Raw genomic sequence first — 13,961 nt, 5'->3', positions numbered from 1 at the left:
TGATTATCTGATTGTATGATTATCTGATTATTAGAGACCTGAAGCTTGAGGTCAGAAGCAAGATAAGGATGATTAGACCTTGAGTCCCAGGGTGGCATATAGAACTCCAAAGGTTAGGATTCATTTTAGGAATCTGGGTGAAGTTCTCCCTTTCAGGAAGCATTAAGTGAGGCCATCTGCAAAGGCTGGGCACCAAAGCAGACTGAAGCCACTTGTGAAATATTTGGGTTATCTCCTGTGTCAAGCATTTTTTTTTTTTTAAAAGATTTTATTTATGTATTTGACAGAGAGAGATTACAAGTAGGCAGAGAGGCAGGCAGAGAGAGAGAGGAGGAAGCAGGCTCCCTGCTGAGCAGAGAGCCCGATGTGGGACTCGATCCCAGGACCCTGAGATCATGACCTGAGCCGAAGGCAGCGGCTTAACCCACTGAGCCACCCAGGCGCCCCTGTGTCAAGCATTTTATCCTGGCATGTGGGCTCTCATGTTGGAATTGTTAAGTCTCTACTTATTAAAGTGATAATTATGTTTATTGACTTTAATATTTTTGTTTAAGATTTTATTTATTTATTTGACAGACAGAGATCACAAGTAGGCAGAGAAGCAGGTAGAGAGAGAGGAGGAAGCAGGTTCCCCGCTGAGCAGATATCCCAGACCCTGGGATCATGACCTGAGCCGAAGGCAGAGGCTTTAACCCACTGAGCCACCCAGGTGCTCCATGTTTATTGACTTTAATAGTCTTTATCATCAAGAAAAGAATGGGGTTTCTGGTGTAAACATCTCTGATTTTGTCGACCAAGTATTCCAACCCCTTTTCTTCTAGAAAATGTCCATTTTCCTCCCACAAACATCTATAGGGAATTCCAACTCCTGGCTAAAGTTTATTGGACTAAAGATGAGTAACCACATCGAGTAAAGCTGATCAAAATACTGTGTTTTGGTCTTCAGTGAGCAGATGACCTAAACCAGGCCAGGGAGGGTCCTTCCTTAGGATTTGAAAAACTTATCCTGGGGAAGAGGCTTACTCCCTTTCTAAGACAGAGAGGTGGGGAACCGATATGTTTGTGGCATAATTCCCAGGAAGAAGTCAGTACAGGAGAAACAGAGATGGGAGATGAAAGACGACTCCAGGTGGCATTTGAATCTCTGATCCCTTGTCTGCAAGGCCCAGGTGTGCTCTTGCCATCTCAGAACCAATGAGCTTTCCAACACAGATTCCTTTTTGCCTAAAATAGTTTTGACTTGGGTTTCAGACACTTTACCAAAGGAGAGAGACCTCACTCATACAATGACTTCAAATAAATCTTGTTTGAATTTGTATTGTCAAAAGCTTTATTACCTCATTTATATTGTCAAAGGTTAACTTCATTTCCCCCTTTTTAAAATATATTAACATTCAGTGTTATATTCACTTGACACATCCAATATAGCGATTCAACAATTCTATCCATTTCTTAGTGCTCATCAAGATAAGTGTTCTTTTGATCTCCTTTATCCATTTCACTCCTCTTCCTACCCATCTACCCTCTGGCATCCACCACTTTGTTCTTTGTTTGTTTGTTTAAGATTTTATTTATTTATTCGACAGAGAGAGAGAGATCACAAGCAAGCAGAGAGGCAGGCAGAGAGAGGTGGGGAAGCAGGCTTCCTGCTGAGCAGAGAGCCTGATGTGGGGCTCCGTCCCAGGACCCCGAGATCATGACCTGAGCTGAAGACAGATACTTAATGACCGAGCCACCCAGGTGCCCTAGAGCTCATTCTTTTTTATGGCTTTTTAATTTTTTATGACTAAGTAATATTCCATTTTATACATATATATATATAAACTCATATAAGTATATATATCATATAAACATATATAAGTATAATATATGTAAAACTCACAGCTTTATCCTTTCATCTATCAATGGATACTTAGGTTGCTTCCATATCTTGGCTATTATAAATATGCTGCAATAAACGTAGGGATGCATGTATCTTTTCAAATTAGAGTTTTTCTTTCTTTGAGTAAATACCCAGTAGTAGAATTGCTGGATCATGTGGTAGTTCTATTTTTAGCTTTTTGAGGATCATCCATACTGTTTTCTACAGTGGCTGCACCAGTTTGTATTCTCATCAAAGTGCATAAGGGTTCCTTTTTCTCTATATCCTTGTCAACATTTTTGTTTCTTGTGTTTTTTATTTTAGTCATTCTGACAGGTATGAAGTGATATCTCATTGTGGTTTTGATTTGCATTTCCCTGGTGATGAGTGATGTTAAGCATCTTTTCATGCATCTGTTGGCCATCTATATGTCTTTGGGAAAATGTCTGTTCAGGTCCTCAGCCCATTTTTTAAATTGGACCATTTGTTTTTTTGGTGTTGAGTTGTATAAGTTCTTTATATGTTTTCAGTATTAACCCAATATTGGATATACCATTCGCAAATATTTTCTCTCATTCAGTAGGTTGCCTTTTTGTTTTGTTGATAGTTTCCTTTGCTGTGCAAAAGTCTTTTGTTCTGTGGTATAGTCCCAGTGATTTATTTTTGCTTTTGTTTCCCTTGTCTGAGGAGACAAATCTAGAAAAAGGTTTCTATAGCTGATGTCAAAGTAATTGTTGCCTACATTTTCTTCTGGGAGTTTTATGGTTTCAGGTCTCACATTTGGGTCTTTAACCCTTTATCCTTTAAATCCTTTAAAATGAAGTTAACTTCATTTTGATAAACATTTCAAATATTGAACCCAGGGGCGCCTAAGTGGCTCAGTGGGTTAAAGCCTCTGCTTTCGGCTCAGATCATGATCCCAGGGTCCTGGGATCGAGCCCCACATCGGGCTCTCTGCTCAGCAGGGAGCCTGCTTCCTCCTCTCTCTCTGTCTGCCTCTCTGCCTACTTGTGATCTCTGTCTGTCAAATAAATAAATAAATCTTAAAAAAAAAATATTGAACCCACATCAAGTAAGGTTCAGTGACCACAAATGGCTGTTTTGTTTTTACTAATAAAAACAGCATTTGGGGCGCCTGGGTGACTCAGTGGGTTAAAGCCTGTGCCTTCGGCTCAGGTCATGATCCCAGGGTCCTTGAATTGAGCCCCGCCTCGGGCTCTCTGCTCAGCGGGGAGCCTGCGTCCTCCTCTCTCTCTGCCTGCTTGTGATCTCTGTCTTTCAAATAAATTTCTAAAAAAACAGCAGTTGTCCAAAATGATTTTTTTCCTACTTATGCCTAATATCAGAACATCTATCCCAGGTAATCTCCCAAGAATCTTTTTCATATTAACAATCTGAGTTTAAATTGCATTTCCCTTCCTTACTTTCCCCATCACATTATTGCTCTGAGTGTATATTATCTTGTTTATTTATTAAATCATCCATTCCTAAAGAAACAAATAAATGGTTTGTAGGATAAAGTACATATACTTTCTTAACTTTCTCCCCTTTAGTTACAAATAATCTACCAAGTGCTTGCTCAAGCCTACACTTTCTCTAACAGTCATTTTGACAGGTTTTAGTGTCTACTCTTTCAGCTTTTGTAGTCCTTATGGGTAGTAGAACCCTTAATATTTGTGTTACCCGGACATTTGCTGAGTTTAAGGACAGCTATACAAGTTGGTTAATGGCTTTGTTCTTTAAAAGGAATCTGATTGGGGCACCTGGGTGGCTCAGTGGGTTAAAGCCTCTGCCTTTGGCTCAGGTCATGGTTCCAGAGTTCTGGGATCAAGCCCAGAGTCGAGCTCTCTGCTCAGCGGGGAGCGTGCTTCCTCCTCTCTCTCTGCCTGCTGCTCTGCCTACTTGTCACCTCTGTCAAATAAATAAATAAAATCTTCTTTTAAAGAAAAAGGAATCTGGGGGCACCTGGGTGGCTCAGTGGCTTAAGGCCTCTGCCTTCGGCTCAGGTCATGATCTCAGGGTCCTGGGATCGAGTCCCACATTGGGCACTCTGCTCAGCAGGGAGCCTGCTTCTTCCTCTCTCTGCCTGCTTCTCTGCCTACTTGAGATCTCTGTCTGTCCAATGAATAAATAAAATATTAACAAAAAAAAAAAGGAATCTGATTTTGGTTCAATGCTTATAATCATTAATATATTCAATGCAGTGTTAAGTCATTGTGTTCTATAGTTTTTCATTGCCTGCCTCAATAGAATTAGCCCATATTTTTCTTCTTGGGGATTTACCTTTTCCCCATTCTGAGTCTGTGAGGTCTCAATGCATTCCGCATTTCAAGAGTGGAGCCATGACCCAGGCCTAAGGCAGCCTGCACGTGTGTTCCTGAGGTAGTTGCATGACCTAAACCAGTGCAGCCTGAGGACATTGCAGGATTTCTATGAATGCCACAGTAGATATGTTTTTCCTCTCCTTAGGATATGAACTTAAGGGTCTATGAGGTTGTTATTTCTGCAGCCATCTCATGAACATGAAGGGGTTATCTGAGAATGGAGTCAACCTAAAAGACATGGAGTCAAAAGATGGAGAAAGAGAAACCCAGGCCTAGTTACTTGAATCAAAAATTAACTTTTTGCTTAAACCCATCTGAATGAGTCTTTCTGTTACTTATAAACAAAAGGATCTTGACCAATGTAATAATGGTCATGTGAAATTCACTTGAATAAGAGGAAAAATTAGATAAGTACATATATATCTGAATTTTTTTAGAGCAATATCTGAGAGACAAATGAAAACTCGGACTATTGGCTGTGTCAGCTTGTCCTACATACTTGCCAAAATTAATCATCTAGAAAAGCATAAGAAGCTAGGCTCTGAGTGTTCTAAAAAAAAAAAAAAATCCAGTAAATTTCTTGGGATATCCTGAGTCTGAGAGATATAGCCCAGCCCTGTAAAAATGCATTATAGTGAGAAAAGTTCTGAGTAGTGATCGCGAGGTACAGGGAAGCCACAGTTATCACAAGGAGTCATAGGCTCCATGGATGGAACTTAGGTTATTATGCTCAGCGAAATATGTCAGGCAGAAGCAGGAAAAATACCATATGATTTCACTTACATGTGGAATTTAGGAAATAAAACATTAACATAGGGGAAGGGAAGGAAAAATAAAATTAGTTGAAAATAGAGGAGGAGGCAAACAGTAAGAGACTCTTAACTCTAGGAAACAAACTGAGGATTGCTGGAGGGGAGGTGGGTGGGGGGATGAGGTAATTGGGTGATGGGCATTAAGGAGGGCACTTGAAGGAATGAGCATGGGGTGTTGTATGCAACTGATGAATCACTAAATGCTACCTCTGAAACTAGTAACAAACTATATGTTAATTGAATTTAAATAAAAAATTTAAAAGAATGAGTCGTAGGCTCATAGAATTTTAGATCTGGAGGAGTTAAAATCACCTACTGTTTAGTAATACAGGGGAATGGACTCGTGCCATTTTCAACAATGTAAGTTGAAATACCTGGTTTAAGTTAATCCTTAAACAACTGAAAATTTAAATATATAAACACAACGGTTTTCCAGTCTCTCCTACTGACTAAAGCTCTACAGTACAGGAGAATTTTTAAAAAAGATTTTATTTATTTATTTATTTATTTGGGAGAGAGAGAGAGAGAGCAAGAGCAGGGGGAGGGGGAGGAGAGGCGGGGAAAGGAGGGCCAGACTCCATGCTGAGCCCAGAGCCTGCCCATGATGATGACAACGATGGAGGTCATCATCATGGGCTCCATCCCAGGACGCAGGATGCTGACATTATGACCTGAGCTGAAGTCAGATGCTTAACTGACTGAGCCATCCAGTACAGGGGAATTTTTTCTTGGCCGAGACTCATCAGGTCTTGAAGGACATAGAAGTTTAACAAAGAAACTCTATCTCTTTTTCTCCTATTTCATCCTATAATTCATATAGTGGGATGCATCTTCTATTTCTCAAAGCAATCTTTGAAGAATGTAATATATTTTGATTCGTATTATTTGGGAGGAAAGATGTGGAGTAGAAAATAGAAGAAATTTAGATTTAGCAGGTTTCATTTGCATCCTAGCCCTGTCTATAACTGTGTGAGCTACTAGCTTAAGCCCCATGAGGGCATAGCCCAGATTTGTCTTAATTCATTGATGTACACACATGGCCTTATTGTGTCATAATATCTGGCACATATAACAAATGCTCAGTAGACTTTTGTTAAATTAATATCTAGATTTTGCATGAGTCCCTTAACATTTCTTTGTTAGTTAGTCTAACCAGTACAATAACCACCAAAACTTCAGTGTCTGGACACAACAAAGGTTTATTTCTCACTCCTGTTACAGTGGAACTTGGGTCAGCGAATGGGAGGAAAAAAAAAAAAAATCTCTGCTCCACAGTGTCATTCAGGGAACCCAGGCTCCTGCCACATGGTGGTTCCTCATCCCCTGCGGCTTCAGGTCCTCTGCTGGACCTGGGGACTTAGATCCCGTGCATCTAATGCTCTGATGGCAGACACAAGAGAAGAGTTAATGTGGGGAAGAGAGGATTGTATGCCAAGTTTTGGTCAGCCCAGAAAGTGAGGGGGGGCGCTTTTTGCCACATTCCATTGGCCAGAACTCAGTTCTCTGCCAGCACCCCCCCCCCGCCCGCCCAGCTTCCAGAGAGCTGAGAACTGTGACCTTGTGGTGTGTCCTGCAAAGGGAGAGGCTTGAGCATTGATGAGAACAAGCTTTCTCTGCACCACGCTTTGAGCTCCAACTTTTCTTCTGACAAGAAAAATTAATAATTGCTGTTTGCCAGCACTTTATGAGGATTTAGTGAGGCAATAAATGTGGAAATGCTTGGTGACATGCTAATCAAGTGTTTGTAATGAATATTTCCAGGTAATTTTGTTCCCTTTACCTCTGCATTTCCTCTGTGAAATGTGTAGGCTGATATGCTTTCTGAGAATCCTTTCCAACTCTGAAATGATTAGATTTTGTCGTTCTTTTAAACCTTCATGAAGCAGGTGCCCCTCTGACTTTGTATTGGTGCCTCAGGATTCTAGCACACGTGATGTGACAACCCAGTCCTGCCCCCAAACCTTCTTCCATTGCTTAATATTGCCCATGTTCTTGTGGAGACATAACCTAATTCTCATCTCATTTTAATTCTGTTCATTCTAACTATAGATAAAAGATAATTTTTGCCTGCCTATTGCATCAACCAGTTCCAACCTGCTCCATTTCCTAATCTCAGAAGAATAATTGTAGATTTGGGAAAGATAACCTAAGAAAGCTTTTTAACAGATTTGAAATAATTAAAACAAGCACGATTACTTTAATCCTGTCTTCAAAGAACCTATGTAATAGAAATCTGGTTGGACCCATTTCCTTTGTCTGTGGTTTCCTTAGTGCTCTTAGCCCAGTTTCCCATTTTTTTTTTTCCTCCAGCTGAATTTCATTTGTGGTCCATTGACAACTGCTTTGCACAGTTCCTGGGGATGTCAACAAGCAGAGGTCTGAATTGTACTTAAAGGCTGATGAGGGGCTGATATGCACTGATGTTCAGGAGTATACTGGCCCCTTCTTATCCTTCTCCAGACCATAGCCAGGGGACTCTTGTCACATGACAAATTCCATGACATTGCTGTGCTTTAAACACTTTATAGTATGTACTATACTTAAAAAAAAAACCAAACACCCAACTTTGATATATGTTACACAAATAACACAACGCACAGATGTTTAGTACAGTTTGAGGAGTTTCGGTAATTGAATGTGCCTGGGAAGTCACCACCCCAAACAAGATACAAAACATTTCTTTTTCATATCTTTTTTTTTTTTTTAAAGATTTTATTTATTTATTTGACAGAGAGAAATCACAAGTAGATGGAGAGGCAGGCAGAGAGAGAGAGAGAAGCAGGCTCCCCGCTGAGCAGAGAGCCCGATGCGGGACTCGATCCCAGGACCCTGAGATCATGACCTGAGCCGAAGGCAGTGGCTCAACCCACTGAGCCACCCAGGCGCCCCTCTTTTTCATATCTTTTTACTTGAGAAAGTTCCCTTGCTCCCTTACATGGTCATTGGCCCCTCCCCGTCCTTCACTCCAGACACAACCACTTTTTGATTTTTATCACCATGGATTAGTTTTGCTTGGCCTTTGGATTTGATACAAATATAATCACAGAGTGTGGACTTTTTATACCTATTTTTACTTAATGTAATTTTTTTTTAAAGATTTTATTTATTTATTTATTTATTTGAGAGAGAGAGAGCATGAGCAGGGGAGAGAGGGAGAAGCAGGGTCCCCGCTGAGTAGGGAGCCCAACTCAGGGACTCAATTCTGGGACCCTGGGATCATGATCTGAGGTGAAAGCCAATGCTTAACTGGCTGAGCTGCTCAGGCGCCCCCTCAATGGAAATTTCTTGAGAGTGTTCCATGGTGTTGTGTTCATTCCTTTACATTAAGTATGACTATTGCCACTATCTCTTTATCCAGTCTTTTGTTGATGGACGTTGAGATTGTTTCCAGTTTTAGACTGTTTTAAGGCTGCTATAAATATCTAGGTCTTTCGAGGTCGTAAGTTTTCATTTCTCTGGGGTAAATAAGAGTGGAATTGTCAAGAAATACGGGCTTCGACAATCTAAAGACCAATTTAGGATGAAGACCGAATCCCCTGCATGGCCCTGATCATATCTCTGGAGTCTGCACATGCCCCCTTCTCCTCACTCTCTGAACTTAAGTCCCTCTGTTCATGCTTTTCCCTCTGACAGAAACACAGTCCGTCCCACAACTGCCCGCCATCCCCATTAAGCTCATTCCGTATCGTACGCATTCATGGTCTGTGTTCTTGATGCCCTGGCACTTACCAAGACTACGGTTTTATATTTATGGGCATGATCATTTGTTTAGTGTTTCTCCTCACTCAGGAGCAAGCTCCACCATTTTACTCGCACAGTGTCTGCCCAGCCTAGTTTCTAGCATGTACTAAACATTCAGTACCTCGTTGATGGGTGAAGGAATGGTGGTCCTTCTTCACCCACCACATATTCTGTTCTCCTCTTTGGTAAAACGACTTTTGGTCAGCTGGAGAAGAAAGTCTGCCCTCGTGGGGGGTTTTGCTACAACCTGGATTGAGTCGGGGGGAAAATCCCAAGCAGTCAGTTCCCTTTAGGTGGCCTGGCTTCCAGGAAAGAGAAAAGCTTGAATTTCAGTCTTCATACCTCTTGTCCTAAGCAGACCATTTTAAAATAAAAATTCCTGCTCAGAGGGGCTTCTGATACAAATAAGACAATAAGGCAATGCAGTTAGCAGATATTCTCCCTCAAACTAGACCAAAGGGGACTTGCTCCTGGTTCTGTTTTTTCCCCCTAGTGTATCTTCTTGAGCACCATGTACTGGGGACATTCTCAGGGTGGCGCTGGTTCTCTTGGAAAGCAGAAATTTTTCTTGAGAGGGAATGAACTTATTCCAGAAAATACTAAAGGACCAAGTGCTATGAAATGAAATTTACTTCTACGTTGAAAGGAACCTCTGTGAGGTATTTTTATCATTTGATTTGCCAGAGCAGAGATGCTTGATGAGCTAGGACGGCTCATTAACCCCACTGTTCTGTTATGGTGAGCCAAGCTATCCAGGGATGTGTTTAGCTACACATTGTGCCTCCCCCACAAACCCCAATATGGACAATAATGAAGATGATTACTATATTCTTACATACCTGATGCTGTATTTCTCATGGATGATTTCCTCTCCAGATTGACCTCTTGTCTGAACAGACGAGTATATGGATACTCTCTATTCTTTAAGTGTTTTTTCCTTTGCAGAAAGAATGTGGAAATGTGATCCTTAAAAAATGAGTGTGGGGGCACCTGGGTGGCTCAGTAGGTTAAGCCTCTGCCTTCGGCTCAGGTCATGATCTCAGGGTCCTGGGATCGAGTCCCGCATCAGGCTCTCTGCTCAGTGGGGAGCCTGCTTCCCCCCTCTCTCTCTGCCTGCCTCTCTGCCTACTTGTGATCCCTCTCTCTGTGTTAGATAAATTTAAAAAAAAAAAAATCTTAAAAAAAAATGAGTGTGGTACAGAAAGGACTAGAGGTGTTCAAGAAAACAGCCTGATTACTTTTATTGCCATCTGGAAGTAAAATTATTTTAAGAATCAGCAAGCCTCTATAGAGGAATGGATTATGCTCTCCTGTCTTTAAATAGTGGTGGGTGATTCCTCGGTTGAAGAGGAACTGGGAAAGTCAGAGGTGATAATATGCTTTGGAAAGCCTGCCAAAAGTATTTATCAAAAAACTTAAGTGTTCATACCCTTTGATCTAGTAATTCCACTTGTAGATATCTGTCCTGTAGAATTAATCATAGATATGGACAGGCATCTATTACAAAGAAGATCAATACTGCATTACTTATAATAGGGAGACATTAGGGATGATCTAAATGTTTAACAAAAAGAGAATGGCTAAATTAACTCTGGGCTCTGCTTATTATAAAATGTTATGATATTAAATCACGTTTGCAAAGAGATTTAATAACATAGGAAAATTCCCCTAGTGAAAGAAGCACGTAGGGGTACTTGGGTGGCTCAGTTGTTAAGCGGCTGTCTTTGGCTCAGGTCATGATCCCAGGGTCCTGGGATCGAACCCTGCACTGGGCTCCCTGCTTTGCAGAAAGCCTGCTTCTCCCTCTCCCACTCCCTCTGCTTGTATTCCCTCTCTCTCTGTGTCTCTCTCTGTGAAATCAATAAAATCTTTTAAAAAAATAAATAAATAAAAGTACTTGGAATAAGGCCTGAAATATTGTAGGTACTCAATAAATATTTGTTCAATCAACACATGAATGGATTACTGCCAGAGAAATGAAGGTTAACATTTTTTAAAACTATAGGTAGGGTTAACATTTCTGGAAAGGCATTGTAGAGGGGAGAAAAGGAGATAAAAACAGTTCTCTCCCCTAAAAAAAAAAAAAAAAAAAAAAAAGGAAGAAAGAAAACATACCAAAAAACTTGATCTTGAATATAGGCCAATGGAAAAGCCTTTCTTCCAAGACATTTTAAGTGGAAATGGAGTCCATTTGCCGTACTGGAGGTGCTTTCCTCTAAAAATGAGATTTCATTAACTTAATAGTTCTTGAGCACTTCTTCTGCGTGCCAAAAATTTTGCTGAGATGTTAGTTTGAGGAACTTTTCTAATTTAAGAGTTTCATCCTTTTACCGTTTTGTTAGGTGAAGAGGTGGAAATATTTTTACCTCATTAAACAGCCTCGATTCCAAAGACCTAGACAGAGTGCCTGCCGCAGAAGCCTATTTCCTACACTTACCCGCTAAGGTTAAGACGGGCAGCTGTAGGCATTCTTGAAAGTGTTTGCCTTGTACATTTTAGCACAGTTTTTAAAACTGGCTCACTGCCATTCTGCGCTCCAGCTTGTGATGCTTAAATAGCAGATTCAAATGCGGCAGATATAAAAGTGTGTGTGTGTGTGTGTGTAGGGCGATGATGGGGAGAGGCCCCAGAAGGAAAACCAAAAAAAGATATGTGTGTTGGAGGCCATGCTATGAGCCAAGGGCTGCACTTTTTAAGTGGAAATCAGGGGTCTACCTACAACAGGAATGTTTCAAAACTAAGATCAGGACAAAACCATTGTCAACAACCAAGGTCACCCTCAGGGGTACATGAGCTCTGAAGTGTATTACACTGGGCTTTACTATGTGGGAAGACTCAGCTCTGGGAAGTGGAAGAAAGCATTATAATTTTAGAACCCCTCTTTAAGAAAAGAATATGATTTGGGGATACCTGGGTGGCTTAGTTGGTTAAGTGTCTGCCTTCAGCTCAGGTCATGATCCCAGGGTCCCAGGAGGAGCCTCAGTTTGGGCTCCGTGGTCAGCAGGGAGTTTGCTCCTCCCTCTGCCTCTCCCTCTGCTCGTGCTTGCACTCATTCTCTCTCTCTCTTTTTCTCTCTCTCTGAAATAAATAAATAAAATCTAAAAAAAAAAAAGAATGCAATTTTAGGATATAAATACTGTAAGAAGGAGACACAACGGTGCTTAAGAAACGTTTGAATACATCCACCAAACCTTACTATGTGTATCCCCAACCCAATGTTTCCTTTAGCTAGATCCCATAATGTCCAAGGCCCCTCTCCGAAGCTCTCTGACAGGAGAGAGTTTGTGGAAGGAAGGAAAACCAGAGAGCAAAGACAGAGATCTTAACTGATTATGGTTAAAATACCTTAATTCTGCAATTAAAAAAAAAAATTCTGCAAATTTATCAAAACACATGCCCCATGTGAACACATTATTAGGACTGCTTCTAGGGCCTTTACAAGTTAGGGGCCTTGAAACTCAAGCTTCATTAACTTTGGGATAAATCCTCCTCTGACCGTGCCCCACCCCTAGCATTTTTTTTTTTTTAAGATTTTTTTTATTATTTTTTATTTATTTGAGAGAGAGAGACAGTGAGAGAGAGCATGAGCGAGGAGAAGGTCAGAGGGAGAAGCAGACTCCCCATGGAGCTGGGAGCCTGATGTGGGACTCGATCCCGGGACTCCAGGATCACGCCCTGAGCCGGAGGCAGTCGTTTAACCAACTGCGCCACCCAGGCGTCCCCACCCCTAGCATTTTTCTGCAGATTAAATCAGACTAAAGTTAAAGACAGCTAAAGGGATGAGTAGAAGGCAGAAATTATAGAAAGGCCACAGTGGGGACTCATCACATACTTTTTTTTTTTTAAAAAGATTTTATTTATTTGGGGTGCTTGGGTGGCTCAGTGGGTTAAAGCCTCTGCCTTCAGCTCAGGTCATGATCCTAGGTTCCTGGGATTAAACCCCGCATCAGGCTCTCTGCTCAGTAGGGAGCCTGCTAACCCCCTCTCTCTCCCTCTGCCTGCTTCTCTGCCTACTTGTGATCTTTATCTGTCAAATAAATAAATAAAATCTTAAAAAAAACGACTTAAAAAAAGATTTTATTTATTTGACACAGAGAGAGTAGGCAGAGGGTCAAAGGGGATGCACATTTGACACTTTAATACCACCAAACTGACCTACAGAAAAGTTTTGGTGTCCTGCCTCCAACAATGGTTTGTTTCTCTCAACAAAGAGTGTAGTTCTTTCCAATCTCTGGATACCTGCTGTGTGACAAATAGCCTATTGTCAATTATATTGCTTTTTTGTTATTATGGTAATGGTTAGTTTTATGTGTCAACTTGGCTAGCCTATGCTGCTCAGTTTTTTGGTCAAACAGCAGTCTAGATGTTGCTGTGAATGCATATTGTAGAGAAGATCAACATTTAAATCAATAGATTTTTGAGTAAAGCTGACTATCCTTCATGATGTGGGTGGGCCTCATCCAATCAGTTGACAGCCTTCAGAGAAAAGACTCTGGTCACCTTTTCCCTGGGGCTGGAGCCTGCTGTCCTGCCCTGCATGTTTTAGACTGCCTGTACCCACATGAACCAATGCCTTAAAATAAAATTCCAATTCCTAAATATGTACTTATCCTACTGATTTTGTTTTTCTGGCAAACTCTGACTGATATAACTAAAGAAGTCGCCCCACTCAACTGTTCATTAGCCACCTGTATTTCTTTTCTCTTCTCTTTTCTTCCTTCTTTCCTTCTTTTCATCCTCTCTCCCTCCCTCTCTCTTTCTCTGTCTTTTCTTTCTTTCTCTCTCTTTTCCTTCCTTCCTTCCTTCCAACTATCTCCTTGTCTCCTGGTTGGCTCAGTTGGTTGAATGTCTGCCTATGGCTCAGGTAATTGGCTCAGGTTGAGTCCCGCATGGGGCTCCTTGCTCGGTGGGGAGCCTGCTTCTCCCTCTGCTTCTGTGGCTCCCCGTGCTTGTGCTCTCTCTCTCTCTCTCTGAAAAATAAATACATTAATTAAATCTTTAAAAAAAATTATCTCCTTGCCCTGTGCCTGGGTCTTTCTTAGACCCTCTGCTCATGCCTGACATGAGGTATGACCTAGGGCCCCAAAGTGATAGGCTCTGCAGTCTATGCCCTGATTTTCTGACTAGGAACTTATACTTCAAGTGATTTAATGGAAACAAATAGGTTGAATAAATAAAGCCAAGTAATTGAGAGTGCTGCTTAGTTAAGGGAACTTACTTAAA

The sequence above is a fragment of the Neovison vison genome, chromosome 12 (assembly GCF_020171115.1).
Source record: "Neovison vison isolate M4711 chromosome 12, ASM_NN_V1, whole genome shotgun sequence".
Classification (NCBI taxonomy): Eukaryota; Metazoa; Chordata; class Mammalia; order Carnivora; family Mustelidae; genus Neogale; species Neogale vison.
The sequence above is the reverse complement of the archived record's forward strand: the minus strand, read 5'-3'. Positions refer to the sequence as shown.